The sequence below is a fragment of the Lissotriton helveticus genome, chromosome 10 (assembly GCF_964261635.1).
Source record: "Lissotriton helveticus chromosome 10, aLisHel1.1, whole genome shotgun sequence".
In the NCBI taxonomy this organism is placed as follows: domain Eukaryota; kingdom Metazoa; phylum Chordata; class Amphibia; order Caudata; family Salamandridae; genus Lissotriton; species Lissotriton helveticus.
The window spans coordinates 474,897,293-474,920,150 of record NC_136071.1 but is presented as its reverse complement, the minus strand read 5'-3'; the positions used below and the strand labels follow the sequence as shown (position 1 = coordinate 474,920,150).

The window sequence follows — 22,858 nt, the reverse complement described above, 5'->3', positions numbered from 1 at the left end:
CCGTTTTTTTTAGGCGTGGTCTTGGGCATATGCAGGTAGCGCGGGCCCTCTCCCCTACAGTCACCGACATCGTATTTGGGCTCTGAATCTGAAATAAGAAATGAACTTGTCAAATCGCGAATCACTTAAAAATTCAGATGATTGAAGTATGGGGATATTCTTCTCTCTGTGGACTAGTCTTGACTAACAGATCATTTTTTGCTCCTTAGTAGAAATTCCTTTAAGTTCTTAATCCGTTACATTGGATGCAATTGACTTCCTTTACTTGCCCAAATCATGGAACAAAATAAGACATTTTAGGTTTCATAAAAATATGCACTGTGGCAGACTAATTTCTTTATTCGTTTTTATAGAAACCATGGGAATATATGCTTTTTGAATCATACAAAATATAAATTAGAAAATAATCATTTATCTTGCTACAGTGCCTCAACCTCTCCAATGCCTGGTTCAGGAGTGAAGTAGGGCTGGGCTGGTAAATCCAAAAAAAAGCAAAACGCAGTCACATTTTCAAAATAATCAACAAATATGCAAATATGCTTCTCTGAAATGCACTACAAGTACATACAAGTACATTTGACTTCTGCATTGTCCTAGTGGAGATCCTAACAACTTAATTGAGTTTTTACTGAGCATTTGGTCCACACGCTCCCTTCTAGTATAAAGTTTGAATTGCATTGATTAAAGAACACAGACTTTTCAAATTCTAATTGCTAGTTAAGTGCATGTAAGATGTTTATGAAGAGAAAAGAACCCACTTCTGAGCAGATAAAGGCTTTGCTGCAAGTGGCATCTTGAGATCTTGAAATTCGGCTTGAGAGTCATTAGTGTTGGGCCTCCTCCAAAATTCTGAACACACAAACTTCATAAAACTTCCAAGCAGTGTGACAAAGCGCAAGCTGACATGATATCCTAATGAGCTAATGCATCTGGATCAGTAAAGAGAAATGCCCCCCTTTTAACTTGGAGGAGAATTGTCATGAATCACAAATGATGAGCCTTCAGAGAGGAAGGCCTGGTGGGATGAAGGAATTTGAATGAGTGAGATGTTTGTTTTGGCGCAGCACCAAGTTACAAAGCATCACATTCCCTGTATCTGAACTGAGCATTTAGACACCCCGCTCTCATTGCAAAATTAAAAAAATCAATTTTAGAAACTCCACGATTATGTCTCCCAGCACTTTATATGATGCAGAGCCAATGCATGACTCCCCACAGAATCGATTCTTTTGGCAGTGTTTATGAAAAACACATTGAGGAATAGTGTGGTGTGAATTAAAAATGTTTTCCAAGTCACTGGTGTGGTTTTTAGTCAATTGATGCGTTTGTAGAATGAGAAATGGCACTGGGTAAACGTTTTTGTAATCAATGGCCTCTTTTAGGTGGTTAAAGTTAACATATTGATTTATCATTTATTTTTTAATTTATTTAAGTGTTTATATAATGCTAGAACAAGTCATTTAGATGCGACTTAAGAGCAATATTGTGTTTAGGATCTAAAATGACTGGGCGCTTCCTGATGGGAACTACTATATGGCACGAATTTACCATGACTTTGTAGCAGGAAAGCCATTTGTATTTGGGGCGCTGTGTAGCATTTAGGTGAAGGCAGGTTGATTTGAAAGTACTAGTACTTTGATTTATCATTAATTCATTTAATTTGCATATTTGTTCCTGACTTAATTTTCACATTTGTTCTCTACTTTTTTGTTTACCTCATGCATTGCTGCATTGCATCAATTCTTTGGTCTCTCTAACATGGGCAATGGTGGCTCGCAGAGGTAATTCTTTGGGGCGGGGAGGCGGGGCGGGAGCGGGGCTGGGTGGGGGGCAGTGGAGTCTGACAAACTATGGCAAAGGTAAACGTAAATAAAAATCTGTGGGCGTCTGTCGGATTCCACTACCACCCCCCACCCAGCCCCGCTCCCTCCACCCCGCCCCACAGAGTTACCTCTACCACTGAACATGGATTTTGTCTGGAACCAGGCATTAAGCCATATGTGTTCGCTTGTGTTTGTGGAGAAATTAAACTATGAAATACCAATAAGAACATAGGTCCTTGTTTACAGTTTGACGCATGTGGGGTACATACCAAAAAGCAGCTGAGGTCTTATTTGCCTTATTTAAAGCATACAAACATCAATACACTCTAATTAATACCCAATCCACCCTATAATATGCAATATGCAAATGCCATTCAGCTGAAATTTAAATCAATTTATAAATCATGAATATGCCTTTCCCAAGGTGGAGCCAAGGTGTAATCTCAAGTGACCAATGGTTGTTCTGATTTTTGAGTACTGATTGCCAGTAAGTACACTAAGTCCATGAAGAGCACTTTACATTTGGCCTTCATGGGCTTATCTAGTACTTTTGAAACTGTCAATCTGAACAGATTATGGGTGTTGATGGAAAACATCGGAGTGGAGGAATCTTTAGTCATTCTTTTGCATAGGTTACACTCTAAAATATGATCAGGATACACTATAGTACGGATAGCGAGAAAATCTATCCAATAGTCTCAACTGAGGGAGTTCGCCAAGGCTGTATCTTGGCACGTTTTTATTTCTTATTTATACTGATTGGTTAGAGGTGCACCAAATTGCAGAGGAACTTAGATTACCCAAAGATTGGAAGGGATTTTGTTCCAACACTCTAATATGCAAATGATGCTGTCCTACTTGCAAGGACAGCAATGAGCCTACAGAAATCTCTTGATGCCTTTGTAGATTTCATGACATCACTTGACCTAAATGTGAATAATAAAAAGTAATATGTCATCTAATGTGCCCCAAAGCAAACAAAGTCTAAAACATTTGTACAGGGTAATGTTAATGAGAAAGGTAAAAATGTGTTAACAGTAAGGAGAGACTAGGGGGCTTTTTAATGGTCTAGCATACATGCCCTAATACTAGTAACAAAAGAAGGAGCATGCAGTTCCTAAAGAGGCTAAAAGTGACTGGAGACTAAAGTGCGTCAGATTGGCTTACCCAGATGGAGGATGGGGAATTCCTCCTTTTGGATTTAGTGCCCTCACACACCCAGCTCGCTGGGTGTCATGCTTCATCATCGGGTCGGCGGTGCAATACCCGACGGGCACCCTCAGTGGGGGCTCTTTGGCAGAGATATTTTATCCTTGCCATATGGTGAGTGTGTGTGAGGGGCCCTAAAGTGTAGAAGTGTAGTGTGGTGGTTACTAAAAAGGACCAGGTGGGTTAAAACAGGGAAAGGAGAAACAGATCCACTAATTTAATAATTCTGTCTCCCAACCTGATTAAAAGAGTGGTGGCGACTGTCTATAGTGATGTTATAGGCAGTTGCTCTGAGCTCTATGTGGTCAACATGTTTCTTGCCTTGTTTGTCCAAAAGCGGATCAAGCGGCAATTCTTCAGGACCAAAATATTAAATTTAAATCTACACTGAGTAGCTGGTAATGTGGTACAATAACCTAAATATTACCGGAACTGGCAGCACTTGTTAGGTCCTCCACCAAGTGGACGCGAGTTTCTGAACCACGTTGATTAAACGTGTCCATTCGCTGCCGACAACCGATGGGGCCAGTCTTGAACAATAGTTAAGTACAGAAAAACAATGGTCCTAGACTGTTGTATTTTAAGATTCAAAACACTATCATTAAATGTATATAATCATTTAGGCACATAAGATCATATGCATACACAGACAATTAGAAAGGCCACTTCCAAAAGACTGATAACTTGAATTTATTCAGTCACACAAAACATTATTTCAAAGAAACACAATTAGTTATTTAAATGTACAATGTTTGTCACACTGTTATCATCAGGGAGAAAGAGGTACGTGAAAAGTTGGTGCTCATGTGTAAGAATGAAAAGAAAAGAGAAGAAGCAATTGACGTTGCATTCAGGAAATTCGAGTATTTGAAAGACAACAAGGGACCTACATTGGTTGAAATAGTCTACCTTAAAAAGCTTCAGTCTACCCCTATAAGCACAGTTGTATGCAATACATTAGTTAGACTGTTGTTATTCACAGTGTAACTTCATCTGTGGATCAGGAGTGAGGGGCAGATGTAGGGTGTAGGCCTGTTCATGTGCGTCGACGTTTCAACCCTAATGTGTATGGGTAAGTGTGGTCCTCAGCAGCGAGTCTTCCTCAGGACGGGGGTGGGGGGTATCAAGGTTCTGAGTCAGGTGGGTACCAAAGGCTATGGCCTCAAGAATTGGTGAATAATAAATCCTGAAGATCCGTCATGTAAAGGAAACGTGTCCCAACACCGCTGTGTGGAGGGGTGGCGTATAAGAGTCTAAATCAAATCGTTCATGATTCTGTAGAGATTCAAATCTTATGTGATTATTGTTAATTTGAAAGTTGCTCTGTGGTTCGTTTATCTAACAGCGCCCCATGTAAATCGTAACCGCTGTGGCAGAGGCCAATCTGACGCACTTTAGTCCTCTGCCACAGCGGGTTCTTGAGGCCATAGTCTTTGGTACTCACCTGACTCAGAACCTTGATACCCTTCACCCCGTCCTGAGGAAGACCCGCTGCTAAGGACCACACATGCCCCCACTGATGGTGCCCATAGGATATTGGACCGCCGACCCGACGAGGAGCATGCCCAATGATGAAGCATGACACCCAGTGGGCTGGGTGTGTGAGGGCACTAAATCCGAAAGGAGGAATTCCCCATCCTCCTTCTGGGTAAGCCAATCTGACGCACTTTAGTCTCCGGTCACTTTTAGCCTCTTTAGGAACTGCATACTACTTCTTTTGTTACAAAATTAAAACTGTATTTTATTTGGGGATGCTTTTTAATATGCAGTTAACATGGGACACTTTATTGACTCTAAGAGCCCAGCAGACAACTAGAGCAGTGGTGGCACTTTTCCGTTTTGCAGTTAATTTGGGCCATAAACAGTAAAACAGATATTAATTCTTTATAAATCAAACTGCCTCTCGATTCCCACTTATGGGGCAGGTGTTTGGGGTTACAACAAGGGTACTAAGCTCCAAGTTGTTGAGAACAAATTTATTAAAAGGCTTTTGATCTTACCTGAAAATGCATCTACCACTTTTGTCCATTCTGAGTTAGGTTTGGAATATATTGAGGACCGCATTGGCCTTGCCCCATTGTTGTTATGAACCAAGGTTTAGCTTTCAGCTGAGATAGACTTCACAAGATCTATTATTGGAGATTTTCTTACTATGCTAAATTCTGAGAAGAATCCTTGGCTTTGCTACCTGAAATGAGCGTTCTATTAAGTAGGCTTGATTGATTTATTTGATAGCCCTGACAGAATACCCCCTCAAGCAAAGCTCCTCATTAGATTGGCTTATTTTGCACAGGCAAGTTCCCAACACCAGCAGTTGCTGAGTCAGCAGAGAGTGATGAGCTTTGTAAATGTTAGTTCCTTGAACAATCATCAACAATTTTATTTAACTTTTACTCCGAATCCATTATATAGATTTACCTTACTAGGTTTCATTTGGTCACATTGCGCTTTTTGGTAGGCTCCCACATCAATGTGGTGGGCCTGATAATCTTATGCCATGTCCTTGTAATAATATGGCTAAACAAACTACTTTGCACTTTATTCTGTTTTGTGAACTTTATAAAATCCCAAGAGCAAACTTTTTGTTGCCATTGTTGAGGGCACACCACCCTTGTTCTTATAGAGAAGGTTTGAGCTACCTGTATGCATTGGACTCTATTGATATCCGGAGAAGTGTGGCTCAATGGTTAGAGTGGCAGACCCCGATGCAGAGGTCTAGTCCGTGACCAGGGTTTAATTCCCCGCCTCAGCAGGTCTTGGGCTCAAAATTCCACAGACCTGATAATTCTCGCCCTGGTGCCTATTCCAATCATGGAGTCCCACTCTGCAACTCTAGGCAATAGCTTGCTTAATCTCCACAACGGCCCCCACAACGCTAAGGATGCCTGGCCTCCACCTTGGGGGTGCCCAAGAGTGGACACCTCACAGGGACAGCCAGGATGGGTTCCACAGCGGTATTGGTACATGCGCCTTGAGACCCTTGCGGGTGAGTAGTGTGCTATACAAGTATCAATTTACATTGTTTTGTTAAATTAAATTATGTAAGAGGATTGCTGTTAATTAGAAAGCAGTATGGAGGCATAATTCATGTATCTAGCATTTGCCTTTTTAAAGAATTTATTATTGATTTTTTCCTATTTATATTTCTGAGTCTATATTGCCGAATAATGCACTTGTATTCATGTGTTTAACTTTGTGTTCTTATGATTTGCTTGTTAAATTAAGTAAACCTTTTTTGATGATGTTGATGATGAGATCATGTATGCATTATTACCTAACCCTCTTCCTCTTCGTGTTTCTTACTGGAATTAGGATTAGTTGTCCCATCAAGTGAAGTTAACATTTTGTATCTCTAAATACATTTAAAGGATCCCAATTAAACCTGCCTTTTCAGGGAGTATCTAAAACCAAGCTTTTCAAGCACAGCTCATCTTTTATGAATTTAGTTTAGAAGACAGGAGCCACTGTTTAGCTCTGATGTCAGCGTTTAAAATCATGTATTCCTATTGTCCTTTAAAGTGTCACATCCACATCTCTGGGTTGCACCTTTGCAGGCTTGGTAGTCTGTGATTATGCATGTGTGTACAGATTGTTGCTTATAATAAATGTGGGGCTTTCTCTTTCTGGAAGTCCTGACCATAAATGTAATTTAAAGAAATCTTGGGTAAGTTATTTGTTCCATTTACGAACTATGAGTATCCATTTTTCAATGTTCTGAGTATCTGGGTCCCTCAACAATCTCTTTCCCTCTCCTTGCTTCTGCACCGTTTCCATTACCTCTGCTCTCCTATGGTATACTATGTTATTATGGGCACATCTGTTGCCAGTACTCTCATTTATCTCCCTACCCTTCTACTTTCTCATGCCTTCTCTTTTCCAGGCTTGACTTTAACACCTCCTTCACTACTAAAATTATAAGTTTGTGTTTCTCCTCCTCTGTTATTACGAACCTCTTCATCGTTTTGCCTGTCTTTCTCCTTCTCAGTCCATAACCTGTTTGTACAACTACTCACCCTTCTAAAATTCTCACTTGATCTCTAAGCATCCCTTTGTGGTCCCACGTAGTGTAATACCTTTTCAACTTCTTTATTAGGACCTGCCTTTCACACATTCTTTTAGTAACATGCATTGCGACATCAGAACACAACTGTAATAAGTTATTACACTCCTGCAGTAGTGCCATTTTATTTTTACAGGAAACTAGTGATGTCAGACTTAAGCTCACGAAGGAAAATTAGAAATGTGCTTATAAAGGGATTGCATGCTTCTATGTATGCTTTTATCATAAACTGGATATTGGGAAAGCACGCTTTTAAGAACTCACTAATAGAGCATTATTAGTATAGCACAGTGGGTTACATACCGACTTCAAATATTTTTCAATTGTTCACATCACGTTGTGTCTGAATTAGCTCTTTGCTACTAGTAGCTTCTGTAATGTGTTATATATGGGAACAAATACTACTCTACAATATAAGAATATGAGGAGTTTTATTCCAGGTAGAGAAACGAAGCTGAAGCCCAATTTCCTTTGCAAGTTCATGGAACTCTGAAGTGACTTGCAATATCATTTTATTTTTCAGCTGCAGGGATACAGGGTCACATTTACCCTTCTCACAAAGCACTCACATGCTTTGTGTCTTACTCTTTTATTTCAAGAGAAAGTATGTCTTTATACATGAAGAAATAAATGTAATCTCTAGTGCAAAATTGAAAATACCAAAAACAGTTCTTTTTTTTAAAGATAATGTGGGTGAAAATATGTAGAAACATGCAGAGATTCGAACTTATTTGGAATGACGTCTAAAATATTGATGTATTTGCTTTCAATTGATCACTGTTCACTTTTGGAAAAGAAACCAGGTTTGTCTCACTGGATGTTACCACCCAAAGTCAACAGCCTTCAGAGAAGCAGGCAAGAGATTGACAATGAAAGAAGAAATTTTGATGCTGTAGGGGTCAGAGCACATGCCCTGGGGCCTCGTTAGCAGAGTCCCAGTGCACAGAGTGACAAAACAGCAGTAAAATGATAGTATCTTGTCACCCTTTCCTACATGCACAACCACATCGATTTTCCAAGGCGCTAAGACACCTCTGTCTCCTTCAATCTCTAAATTAAAGTGCAATGAGTGCCATGTCTGTACACAGAAACAATTACTACAGATGGAGGTTGGTGGTAGGCTACCCTTGAGTGGTAGTGCAGAACTGCTAGAGGCACTATTAAGCCTCCGATAAAACACTATTATAGAGCCTATCCATGAACTAGTGAAACCACAGTTCTTGGATTCACTGTTCAGTCGACAGTCAAACCCTATAAGGAGTCAACGCATTAGCCACAAAATACCAAATCCATGGCATCCCTGTTAAGTCACTAGCAATAGTATAAGTGTATTGTATTGGCATTTATATAGAACCTTTCACCCACTGATGAGTTCTAGAAGTACTTTGCTGATAGGTAGCAAAATACTCAGTGGGATACTTATAACATAAGAGACATGTGTTATGCATATTGAGTTATAATTTGTTATGCTGTTCATCACACAGCAGATACATGGTTTGTAAGTATGTTACCATGCAATTGGTATGCAGTCTATTATAGAAAGTTGTCACTAAATATTTCCTAAATATTTCCTCTCAATGTGTTACAAGAGAGGTTGCTTTTAGGAGGTTAAGCAATCTATCATGCAGGTGGTCATTCAGATAATTGTACATGCATTTGTGCAGTGATCATGCAAGTGGTTATACAAGCAGTAATCCAAGTATACCCCTTCCCATATGGCAATAGTAGTAGCAGTGAAATGGGCATTAAGTCAACCCAGAAGTAGCAGAATCCGAGCCTCTGCCAGCGTGTCAAGCTATAAGGAAACTCTCACATGGAGTCAACACTCGAGTGATACAGTCCTAGCCACTGGGACTGTGCCAAACCACCAAGGGCTACCATGAGGTCCAATCATGTGAGACAGAGACATAATGCTAGAAGATGTGGGCCTTTGCCTGAGAAGTGTTGAATTGTGAGGTAGATGCTGTAATTGCCTGAGGTGACATCTACTAGTGAATATAAGAGGACAATGGTAGGTTAAGCAAAGGTGAGAATATAAGCTGTGCAAGAGCAGGGCAAACAGGCAATTGAGCAAATAGGCTGGCAATAATAGGAACGTTTTTGTTTTGAATTATGTTATGCAGTACATGGCCATTTGTGGATCCTGGACTGAAGAAAACCAGTTGTAAACAATTTAAGTGGATATGGCAAATATTCTCTTAGGGAAGGGAGGATGCCAGGAGATTGTGAAGAAGTAGTGTGTACCCTTTAAAATAAACAAAATGTTTTTCACCACAGTAACAATGCATTCATACCAGAGATTCACATATAACTATTTTCACAATTTTGTGATGCCCTGAACCTGTTAATATTTTCTAAGGAGGATGTGAGGGTCGCCGCAGAAAGGCTGAACCTACCCAACACAAAAGTTGCCTTGAACGATTCACAGCTGCTGAAGGTGACCCGCTAATCTTTTAGAACCACATTGGCCTCACAGACTAAAGAAAGTAAGGCATTGCTCTACTGATTCTCCCTGAAATCTGAAAATTTGAAGAAACAAATGTGCTGAAATGTAGCAGACTCTGCTGCTCATACTTCTTAAAGAGCCTTAGAACATTGGACACTGGTGGATTTGACTCCAGATTTGTAGAATATTGGGCACTGTCGAGAAGCCCAGACACTAGTGTATGCATGCATATGCACAGTATGTGAGCATATATGCCTGCATGTAAGTTTGTGATCCAAGCACTAGCTGGAGTGAAAAGCAGGCACAATTGTATGTGCAAGCCCTCTATCGCATCTTTACTGTGCCCCCAACGTATGCGCAGCTCTAGTCAAGCCAGGATATGTGCCAGTTCTGTAGAAGTGACAGGGCAGCCCTTGGTCTGTGCTAAAGCTCTAGCAGTTTGCCCACTGCTGCTCTGGGATTGTAGAGGATTGTAGAGTGCCAGAGACTGGCTCTTAGCAACATACTGAGGACCTGGGTCACAAACCCTAAACTAAGACTGACAACCCCAAGATGAACCTCCCTTCAACTCTCTCTGCATCTTTAGGACTGCCTGCGTCTGCAAATGAATGAGATAAACGCTGAAAGGAAGCCGCATGATCCTCTTGTCCCTATGGTCCTTCTAGTCAACGTTTTGAGATTGTAATGGCATAAAGGTATGGACTAGATTAACAGTCATACAGAGACAACTACAAGAGGCCGCATGTTTATTGCTCACTAACAGCAGAGCCATTCAGTCTTTTGCAGATGTATTTCACCATAGTGGCAGAGAGCAAACTCACCTCCCTCCTCTTTCAAACAGCAGAACCACTTCTTAGGTGCCTTAGTGAGCCCAGCTGTGCCTCACTTGTCACAGTGAGTTGGTTTTGGCTGATCAATCTCTTTCTTTGCTGACTCATATATTAGGTATTTACCTGCCAGATTATACATCGTTCTGTCTGCTTATAAGTTTAGTCTATCTGCTGGGCTACATCCATCCATTCATCCAGTGGCATAATGAAACTTGAGGAGGCCCCCCTGCAAAGTACTTGGAGGGTGCCCCCTACCCTCTGGACCCAATCCGGAGCTCTCAGGCCAGGGGCCGCTGCCAGTCTGAGCACTGGCCATGGCCCCTGGCCTGAGAGCTCCGGATTGGGTCCAGAGGGGGCCCCTTGCAGCTCAGTGATACTGTAGGGGCTGCTGGGGCTTTTTTTATACCCTGCATTCATCTATCCTAGGGAGACTGGAAGAAGAACTCTGATGAGATCAGAACCAGGAAACAAGAGACATGGCGGAAGGAGAACCTCGGAGACGGATATGTGGCTTGTGTCCACTCCAATATTTAACGCGCTGCATAGACGATTACAGTTAAGGTGCAGAGAAACACATTCAGGCAGCATATTCAGAACCTGTGTCACAGATGCATATGCAAGAGAATCAACACCTGAAAAACTGAGTAAAACCTTCACAGGGAAAAAACACAACATCAACCACTAGACGCTCATACCTTCCCTTCAATGACTTCCCATAAAACATGAGCTGATGTCTGGTGGCCTGAGGTTTTTCTTTAGCAGCGTGCAAGCTAAGGTACAGGGTAGAGCCAAAGGGAAATCCAGAGACCTTGCAGAATCCATCTATGTAGGCACAATTTTGACTTTTAGCTCTTTTCACGCAAGCATCAATGTCAGGAATCTATATTCAGGGGGTGGTTGCTATTAAGTATCATTAGTAAACTCGTGAGTGGACACCCCGCACGCAGCAGCCATCAGATCTCCCAGTGGCTTCATGCATTTTAAAAATGTATTATTTGTTACGTTTTGGAAAGGAGCATAGCATAAAGTCGATATGAAGTGCCAGAAATAACTTTATCACATATCATGTACAGTCCTGAATTGAAGATCGAGTCATGTAACACAAAGGATTGTAAGTGTTTCTATTCTTAAAACCCGGGTTACTGAGTTACAAAAAAGAGGGAAGAGGTGAAAGATATTGACAAGGGTGCAGAGAATAGTGACTGCTCACATATCGGAAATTAGCCCTGAGATGCCAAATTATCAAAAGGGGTATTATGACCCTCTCTGGCAAAAGAGTATGTAATGGGAAAGGTTCCATATGAGTTATCCCGAGCACAAGTCTCCCAAATATCTGAAAAATCGCTACCTAAACATCAGTTTGTAAAGCAAGTGTTAATATAATGCCATTTACATCCCAGCTTCTGACCACCTCCTCCAGAGGAGGAGGAAAGGGTGATTTCCAGTGTCCCAGGATATGTACCCGAGCGCCTGCCAAGGCGGCGTCCAACTATCTCTTTTTCTGGTTCATGAGCCCCGCGACACCAGTTGTATTCCATAAAATGACTAGTACGGGGGCGGAGACAATTTTCATCTCGGTTGTTCTTTTGAGCTGCGCCCAGAGAGAGTCCCAAAAGGATTTCAACAACTGGCATTACCAGAGGATGTATACCTGTTGCATTTCAGCATTGCCAGCAAGTGACATTTGGCAATAGTTTGGCTCTGTAAGGTTTCTCTGGGGATAAATAGCAGTCAAATATAGTCAAGTCAAAACATCTTTATTCGATTCATAGAATCTTAAAAGAAAAATCCACATAAAGTACATTATGTCAATCTCATACAGTGATACTAAAAAGTTGCTACATTTCAAACAACCTGAATAGGTTTATACAAAGTTTTACAACCATATTCACACAAATTTAAAAATCTTTACTGTAGAGCAAAATACAAAGGGATATTTAAAAGCTAGAACTATTATATAAAAAGAGAGTACTAAAGTGCTTTGGTGGCTAACTACAATTTCGGGATATAAAAACTTGACCCTTCACCCTTGAGATAAAAACCAATTAAATAAATAATAAAAAATCTACTATTCATCGAGTACTTCAGTATAAAGTGCAGAGTGCAAATGTAAGTACTATACAACAGATTATCCCAGCAGTACAGGATTATGTTCTAAAGTGCTCTAGCGTAGGTAGATAGTTAAAACTTGAGTCCTTTCTTCATTCTCATAAAATGAATAGCCAGCAGGAATCTACTAACACCAAAAACAATAAGTTGGGTATTAGCAGTCTTTAGAATACGTAGCATATCCTTATATTTTCTGATGCCCATATTTCTCACCAACAGCTTTATCCACTTTTTCCTAGCATTAGAATAGGTTGGGCAGAAAAAGAGGACATGCGCTACGTCCTCCAAGTCTTCTGAGTTGCAAGTTTTACACTTGCCATCTTCTCCACTCTTATGGGGCTTTTCCCATTTTGATATAAATGTTCCAACTCGGAGAATACCGTACCTGAATTTCAGGTAAAGTATTTTCGCAAGTGGCGGTTCTATCTGGTCTAAGAAGGGTTCAAAGCAGAGGGTTGGTTTAAACATTAGAAATTCAGATGTTAATGAGCCAGGACCACAGTTCAAGTTGACTTTACGTAGGACAAATTCCCAGTACACATTTTTTAATTCCCTTTCAGAATCAGTGGCCATTTCACCAGGATCGCTCCAAAATTTCCTTACGCCCAAGACCAAAAGCCATTTGCGGACATTAGCCAACCAGGGAAAACTGACATGGATGTCAAATGCAAGTAATTCTCCCAAAGCCTATAAGCGAAGAGTTCCTCAGTAACCCGTAACCGTATCCACTATGATAGTGTCATCCAAACCGCCCTGTGTTCAATGCGTTTTAGCCCCAAATCATAGGTATAAGGGATCCGTGGAGTATTTTGTGGGAGGGGCACAATTGCTCTAAGAGCCCTATTTTCTCCCACTGTTAGTATAGAGAGTTGCTCTCCACCCCACAGTTCAGAGCCATACAAAGGGTCGGTTTGCGCTCTTGATTTATAGATCTCCAGTGCAGGTGTGATAGCCTTTATTCCAGTGGCATGAAGCTTTTATCAAGATAGGTGCTGCATATTGTGTTAAAATGGTCCTGGACTTTTTTACATGTAGGTGCCATGAGAGAGTAGAATCTATAGTGACCCCCAGGTAAACACATGTATTGACTCTCTGTAAATTTACACCGTTAAGCATAATATGACCCTTAAAGCTTTAATGTTCAGTACCTGAACTTTAATTTTGATTCTTGTAGGTTCTTGTCATGATTACCCAATTAGGGGCATATTTATTAAAAAGTAACCCAGCGCAGCAAGACACCTTGCTGTGCTCCGTTATCACAATACTGCAGTAATCAGCCTTTTCCCAGCACTGGCACACAATGGCCTGTCTAGTGTCAATGCAGGCACCCTTGGGTGCCTGCGTTGCTCACATGGAAAGAAGAAGTAACAATGAGAAATAAAGATATTTCTCCTCGCTACGCCTCACCTGGGAAGGTGTAGCATTTTGGCTCATTCCCAAGTCTAGAAGGTGTTGAATTTTGGCTCATTCCCAGGTCTAGAAGTTGTCGCATTTTGGCTCATTCGCAGGTCTAGAAGGTGTTGCATTTCGGCTCATTCCCAGGTCTACCATGCATCAAAATCCATGGGCGTTGCATGGGAACACACACGCTACGCCCATAGAACACCTCCCTTGGGCAAAGAAACACAGTGCAGCGATTTGCACTGCGTTGTATTACTGCAGATTTATCAAGCCACTCAGGGCCACACAAAATGACCTTGCATGGCTTGAAAATTTGTATTTTGGAGTTGTGTATCACATGCACCATGTTGCGCAGTGTACGACACAACTCCTACATAAATATGGCCCTTAGTTTTCCTAGTTTTCATTTGTGTATGCTTCTTTAAGGTTTCTGCTGCCACTTGAAATATACGAAATTGACAGTGGGTTTGAAATAAAAAAACATCTACCATGGTCTTGTATAGGCCGAAGGACAACTGTGCGTTCCCTGCCCATTATTCAAGATAAAATTGCAGAGTGGGACCCTTTATGCTAAAGGGCTGTTTCCCCAACATGTTGAATAAGCATGTGAAGGGTTGTTGATATCTCCATTTATGATTAGGACCCAGATGAAACTCTGATTGGAGGTTTGGCAAAGAGTTCAAGGAATTATATGTTAACAAGTTAGTTCTAGTTGTTTGATTACTTTCCTTTGCCAGTTGTACCAATTGAGCCTGTGCCTGTCTATTTAAGAGGCGTAATTGATTGGATTGGTCGGATCATCCACTTTTTAGTCATTGAGTATAAAGTTTCCGAAGGCCCTTTCCAACTTTTGGAATATAATATTCCATGAGTACCCCATCAGTTGTCACTAAGTCAAGACTAACATTGATATGCTGAACGTAAGAGATATTGGGCCACATAGTAAATTTCCATTTTTTACAGGCAAAGACATCCTGATTTTATAACGACGTGGAGGTATGATGGTGCAAGTCTGCCATATGTAGTCCTTAATTTGTTTTTCTCAAATATTTTAAATTAAACTTCTAGATTCAGGATGAGATTGTTAATGTGAGGAGCAAAAATGTAATGATTTATCAGCTGTGGCGGCCAACTCATCAAAAATTGAAAAGTTGCGGAAATTGTTGTGAAATGGTGTGTAAAAGAGTTCTTGCTGATACACCCTGTTCAAAAGGTGAGTCACAAGGATAGGTGAAGTTTAAATATTTTTCTGTATGTGGGAAGTTAATGAAGAAAGATGTTTTTACTCTGTGTCCGAGAAGGGCAATTGGGAAAGCACAATTAGAGTGATATACTCAACAGATCATTCTGCGTGAACACGCTTTTAAAAAGTTTACAAACAGTTTTGCACTGTTGACCACTCTTTAATTCATTGGGTAGTGTTTTTTTCCATTGGCCAAGAAGATAACTTATACAAATCTCTTTACTGTATTCTATGTACCGTGAACTAATGGCAAGAGCCAGCTATTTCTAATAAAATATCAGTTTTCTGTATGTTTTCTGCAAGTCATTATAGTCACCTGTAAACTTTTTTTTTAGCCAGATGTCTGATTTGAATTAATTGGTACTTAATAGGACCAGTTGTTTCTTTATTTTATTTATTGTTACTTTATTTCGGCCAGCTGACCATAAAAGAACAAGAGGTAAAAACAAACACATTACAAATAATAGCACATGAGTCAAGTACAATTTTAAGTAGATTTCAAAAAGGGGCGTGTAAACTGAATTATAGTGCACATTTTGGTGGATGAATGGACAGCATTAGATCGTATCTATAGATGAAAGAGTAGTGGGTTCAGCTTAGAAGGCATGTGTAGTCTGGGCCCCATACCTATATTGAATCAGTTGAATGTCAACAAAGGCAATGACCAACTTTTGGAACTCTGTAGTTTGTGAGTTGGCCAATGCCCCTTGTTGTGTATCCAAGCAGCAACAAATGCAATCATAGACAACATAAATAGACAGTACATTGAGGGCACATAAAACTTAGGAATATTTTTTAAAAGTGCTAGCGCAAATCAGGTAAGTGCATATCAGGTAAAACACCATAATAGTGACAATAGAAATGTAAAAATAATACCACGGAGCCCAGTTAAGGGAAGGTTAAGATGCATAGAAGCGCTTTTCAGTGGAGACTAGAAAGGTCTATTATTTCTTCATGCTAAAACTGATATTTGCTAAGGTCAAAGGACAACACACCATTGAAGTGTCAGTTTCTAAGAACCCTAAGGCAGTTGGATAATGTGTTAAACCAAGGTTGAAGTGCAAAAGCGGAGTCCATTTGCGTGTAGATTAAATTTTGAAAAAATCCAATAGCTCTACTCCATACCGTGCAGACGTCTGGGCTTTAGCCCTATTTACCTTTAAATCTAGAGATACTGACTTGACGTATGATGATCAATGCATTTTTAAGATGGCAGCAACTCTACGATGAATTATCAGGTTACTTTTAGTAACTGTGGAGCCAATGTGAGTTACTAACCCTCAAAGCTAAATAATCGAAGGTCTTTGATTCAAGGGGAGCATCTCCCATACAGGTTACTGGCTCTATTTGTGTTGTCTATATACCATGTATTTGGTATTTTGAATGTTAATTTCAAGCCTTCTTTCACTGCAGAATTTCTGGAACTTGGGCAAAAGATTTTGAAGGCGAGAGGGTGTCCTTGACAAAAGCAAGGTGTCATCCACAAAATGGAATGTGGAAAACCTTTTTACCACCCAGTTTTTGGAGCCTCAATTCTGCCATAGTTGAGATAATCAATGATCCTGTTCATATATAGTGAGAATAAAGTAGCCGCCAAAGCTCAGCGTTGGCGAACTTCTCTGTAGATCGGGATTGGGTCAGGAAGCTCCCCTGAACTACGCCATCTAAATTGGGCATAAGGAGATTGGTGGTGCCTTATAATAATATCTAGAATGGGACAGGGGACCCTCATTGGACTAAGAGCTTCCCATAAGATATGTCTGGGTACCAGATAAAAGGGTTCTCTCAAATCCACAAAGGTAATACACAGGTGGCCTATTTGCAGAATGATGTAGTTCCAAATAATGAGAGCGAATCGGAAAGTTTGATCAATGGTGCTGATCTTCAGACGAAAGCCTGCTTGAAATGAAGAAAAGATTTAGAGTCATCCATCCAATCCTGCATTTTATCAAGTAGCTGGGAACAAAAACATTTTGAAAGTTGTCTAGACGGCTAATGGATCTGTAGTTTCCTGGGTAATTCCTTTTGTCTTTGTTGTGTATTGTGATGATAAAGGCACCAGCTCACTAAGGAAATAGACAATGGCTATGTCCATTCCCATATCCAGCAAAGTGGGCCGCAACTTGGATCTGTTTACTCTGTCAAAGGCAGAGGACAGATCCATAAATGCAGTGAACAGTGACCCCGGTCTCACCACGGTATACTTGTTAATTAACAAGAAAAGATGTCAACTTTGATCACATATGCCTAAATCTGGGTGTAACCCAAACGGTAAATCCAAAATAATGTAACCGTCCTCCACCCTTGACATAGCTCTGACTAAAATGACCCTGCCCATCACATTAACTACCGAGTCTAATGAAGAAATGGGCCTTTAACAGTTCAATAGAACTCTTTGGAGACCTTCTTGTATACAGGGATGAAGATGGACTGAGACCAGGAGTCTGATAGAGCTGTACATACTGCCAAATTAAACAAACAGTTTGCAATCAGAATCCACACTTTAGGTGACATCTTGAACAAATCAGCAGGAATCCCATAGGGACCAGGGTCCTTATGACCTGTCATATATCCTATAGCTAATATGAACTCATCAACATTAAATGTTGAATTACATTGGTAAATGATGTGAGAAATGCCAACTAGTCAGGATCATGTCTTTTGCTTTTTGTACCTGCGACATTCCAGAATGCTATTCTGAGGGAAGTAGCAATGGAATCTCTGTTAACTGTATATTTTTCTGGAATATCAGTAATACTACAGAGATCATTCCCTGCTGTGGTGGCATTTACAAAATTCGTCGTGCCCCTCCTGATGGCTAGCAGTTCTATATCCGCATAGGCAGGTACCCCATTACATGTCCCTCTGCTGATGGTCATCTCAGACTGGCCACCAAAACTGTCCTTGTTATTAAGACAGCCACCAGAATTATTAGCCAAAAGATGGGTCATCTCTCCTCAAAGTCGAGATGTTCTTTAGTCTGCATTGCCCCTTGTTCCTCTACCTGAGTTCACACCCTGCTAGACCCTATCCCAAGGCTCTCCGTAATACACTGCTTGTTATAACTGGAACCATGAAGTCAATGAAGTGCATCTGTCCCCAGAACCGCAATCTATTGGAGGTAGTTATAACAAAGTTGGTAACATTAGTTGTTCGCATAACCCCGTTGCAGGTGCTTTTAGTGTTGTCACTGATCGGCAGCTGAGTTTCCTCTGCCAACCAACGATCGAAATATCCTAGAGGAAAAGCCTGGATATTACTGGGCAAGTTTCCTGGGAAGATTCAAAAGCTTTTAGACAGCTCTGGGACAGTCAACATTAAAGAGTACACAATCCCTGTTAACTCCTTCGGTGCTGTGGACGGCCCCCGGCTGTCCCACGTGACCGTGGGCGTGTGAGGAGGACGGCAGGGTGCCGTCCGAACCCCTGCCCACTGATTAAAATGCCAGCAACGCGGCAGAATTCGCGGTCAACGTGTTAAAGGTCTTGGGAGTTGGTCCAACCCAGTCTGCTCTCAGAGCCATGATAAGCCTATTGACCAAAATTCTCCCTTCATCACCCAATTGGGGAAGCCAATATCCAACTTTGTATCTTGAGCTGGGATAATCTTCTATAACTCCTTGTTTAAAAGCGGGGACCTTAGTGCATATCACAACATAAGGGGCTGAAGCAGTAGGAAGACTGAGAATGACTCAAGAATGTGCAGGGCCATCTTTACTGCTTGTGGCACCCGCCTTACCCTGGTGTAACTTATATACTGGGTTACACCTATGACCTCCTTGATGAGCCAACGACTTTGGGTGCCCTAGAACACCAGGTGCAATTAATTAGCCTTGCGGAAAACATTTCTATTGTCCAAATTCACGCAGACTTGCAGTGCAATTGATTGGCCCTGCGAAAAATGTTTTTTTGGTCCACATTCTATTAGTGACTGTAATTGGGAACATTGTGTGTTAAAAATTGTGAATTGATTTGTCTTAATGATTTGTACCAATTGTATGAAGTTGTGTATGTTTTTTCTTTTAATGTTTGTAGGCACATTTTATGTGTAAATCTGTGGAGAACAGTTGTCCCCTTTTAGTATACATGAATGAATTTGGAAAATGTGGGTAAAATAAATAACCCAAACCACCAACAGAAAATAGTGTGGTTTCTCTCCTTAAAATAAATGGAAGCTGAGTGACACAGGAACCTAGGTTATTTTTGTGGTTGTTACTAGAACACCAGGCGGCACAGACTCAGTCGGCAAATTCTCCTCACAATCAGATACTACGGAACTGGAAGTTGGCAAAGTGATGAGCAGTAGAATTTCATCATTGGTTAAACGTGTTGAACCCTCTACAGGTTCCCTCATAATCTTCTGCCCTGTCTGCTCCGTCAGAAGCATGACTCGCAGAACCAGACCCCAAACCTGGTATAGACATGTCGGCTTTACGAAACAACATTACATTATTTAAGCTACCTTCAATAGATGATTGTTTCTTTAGACATTTACCAACTGCAGCCTCTGTCATTGACTTGAGCTTAGGAACAAATTCATCACATGTAATATTGACAGTATGATCTTTAGGCAATTCATGAGTCCTTATTATGAATGGCTTGGTAAATGGTGAAATATTTATTGCACCTGATAAAAATCCATCTCCGCTGATTTCGAATTTATCCAATTAGATTTTTGGGGGATCAACAATCTGATTTTGATGATTTCTGCACCAAAATCCGTATGTTTCAGTCAATACTAGGATTTTTTTCCTCAACTTTATCACAAGACTCATAATTAAGATTATATCGCAATTTACCGGGCCACTCGTAATGAGGATCCTAGAAATAGCTATTTTGTGTCCAGGTTTGGAAATAAGTCACCATAATGTCAAACTTGTATATCATGCATGCCACGCCGAAATCTGATTCTGAAAACAAGCAGCGTTACCTATTCGGGCGTTTTACTGTATGATTTCACTAAGGGACTTGGTTGAATAATGTTCTTTTCATAGTGCGCTTAGCGTTGGCCCACTAATTACAGTGTGCCTTGGCATTTACTGCTTTCAACCGAACCAGCGCTTCCAGGAATTACCTCGAAACCACGTGCACTTCTCCGCAACTTCCAAATTCCTAAAACCATTTTCACGAAACACAAAAAGAAAAATAATAGCTCTTCTGAAACGAAATGAACGCTTGGGCTTCACAGTAGATTATGTATCCGCCCCGATCGTTCAAGCAGCTACTATGCTCACAAGGGTAAAAAACTAATGACTCGGACAAGTCGGACAATTATTTGGCTATTTATAAATGCAACGAAGAAGGCAATTTCAAGGAAAAGTTCATTGCTGAGTTGTTGTGTTCAGCTTCTCGTGAAATGCTAACGATACATTTGGCACAGGAAAAACGCCTGAAATATAGTGTGATCAATACTGCAGTCCGCTACCCTCCTTGGGATGAATTTTTAAAAGATGGGGGTGGTGGGGCGTGGGGGGCGGGGGTCTGGGATGCTATCCTTTTAAATGCAAAGGCATTTAATTCGGTGCGTTATTGATTGTCCATGCTCCTCTACGGGTTTCGAACCTCTTCGGGTTTCAAATGTGTGATACTATCTTTCTTTTCTCGTGTTCATGTAAGTATCTGATGTCTTTGCTGAATGGTGCAAAAACCTTTCCAGAAAGATGTCGTGTTTCCTGGGAAAAGTGATGCTCTGAAAATGTACAGTGCGTGGGATGGAAGCTGACGCAGTAGGTTGATACCAGCTGTGTCTGCTAAGCCAATGGCACCGAATTACAAGGCCACAAGCTCTTTAACCTTTTAACACTCCTTATATGTGATTCTGACGTATTTAATGACAATTCGCGTTCAATTGAAGGTCTTAAACAGAGCTTCCATTTGAGAAGGTAAAATCAAGGCCGACTGGTGCACCACTGACCTGGGGAGGGGGCCTTGACCTCAGGGGTGGCGCTATGTTTAGCGATAACTTACGATTTAAAAACACCTGCTGCTGAGCTTCTTGCACGCCCAGACTTCATGCAGCAATAAAAATGTTGAGAACATTCTTGTGAATAATGTTCCTGCTAGGGAGAGATAGATCGGAGTTTTGTCTAGTGGCAGTTTTGACGCTGTAGAGTAGTACAGAGGATTAAAATGCTTGCTACACAGAAAGAGTACGGAGCAGATCACAGATCACTATTTTATGTGGATGGCTTAGCCTTAGTGGATCACTGCTTTTATCACAGAGATCCTTTTGTTTCCGCAGTTCATTAGATACAGCCCTAATATAGAACAGTGGCTGCTATGGCCTGTCATCAAAGAGTTACATGCAAACTGCATAGAATAGGTTAGGACGTTATGTGGTTTTCCCCAGTCTTTCATTGTCTATTCCTAATGTTGCTAAAAAGGTTCGTTTGGGTAGATATACATTTATTATTAGTAAAACCAGCCTTTACCAGAGCTTTAAAACAGATGATATGTATGTGACAGAGGGGCTATGAAGAGATGAGGGGCACTTTTGCCTAGTGGTAGTGAGATAATCAAACGAAGAGAACATGTTATAGTTGCACCAGGTGCCCCCCAGCGCAAAATCCAGCCCGGGGTAAAATTGTCTATTTTTCAGAGAAAGGTGGGCAGAAAATAAGAGTGCTACGATTATGGGTATTGGTAATTATTTCTCCAGGTCCCAAAAAGTAATATGTGGGTTATATCTGAGGGGCACATAGGGATGGGCAGGTCTTTTATCCTCCAGGCATTTCCTCCTTAGGATGCAACTCTTGGAGACTGGTTTTCGAAGCCTAGTGCAAGCCTGTTGTCTCTGCCACTATTCCAAGCCTCCAGAGGGTAGTTGCAATAAGTAGAGGGAGGCTCCACGAGAGAGAGAGAGAGAGAGAGAGAGAGAGAGAGAGAGAGAGAGAAAGAGAGAGAGAGAAAGAAAGAGAGGGTGGGACAAGGAAGGGATGCGGAAGAGAAGCGAAACAGAGGGAGGCTCCACGAGAGAGAGAGAGAGAGAGAAAGAGAGGGTGGGACAAGGAAGGGATGCGGAAGAGAAGCGAAACAGATGAGAAAAATAAAGAGGTGACAGAGAATGAATGGATGGATGGAAAGAGAGAGATTGTGCGAGGAGACACAGGGAACGGGCTGATTTGAGCTGTTTTGCTAGGGCTGCTTTTTGCTCCCCATTCCGTCCCTAGAGCCAAGGTGGGAAGGCTTGCGAAAAAATAAAAAAAAACAGCAACAAAAGCCCTTTAAAGTTTATGGCTTCAAATTTCAGACACAACCAACAAATGGAGAATTTGATGGTCACTCCTCCCACATAAACTCTTTGAAAATAAATAAAATCTATTTAGAAGTAGAAATATAACTGGATAGATTTGAAAATTAACTTCAAATATTCTAAATTTCAGAAAACTCTCTGAAGAAACTTTTCAAATTAATTTTCAATTAAATTTATGGAACATGCATTTTGACTAATTGATTTGTTTAATGATGATTTCGCGTTTCTCAAAATATGGGAGCGTAAATGTTTTTATGGATTTGATAATTTAGGAGCATGCCTATGGGCTTTGGTCTTTTTACCGAAATAGGATATTGACTATTCGTTCATTGTGATTGTGGCGAGGAAATACAGTTTTTTCCTTTTTACTTATTTATTTCTTTTTGTATTGTCGGCTTACTAACAATGTGAGAAAAAAAAATAAATATATATATATATATATTAAAAAATTACTCATTTTGAAGGACATATCCCTCATCATCTTAA

The 22,858-nt window shown here is 40.8% G+C and overlaps 1 long non-coding RNA gene across 1 annotated transcript in view; it reads left to right on the top strand.

Annotated features, from left to right (window-relative positions):
* The window catches only part of LOC144785340 (uncharacterized), a 4,610,862-nt gene that overhangs the window by 3,183,224 nt on the left and 1,404,780 nt on the right, over positions 1-22,858 (top strand). The window lies entirely within an intron of this gene.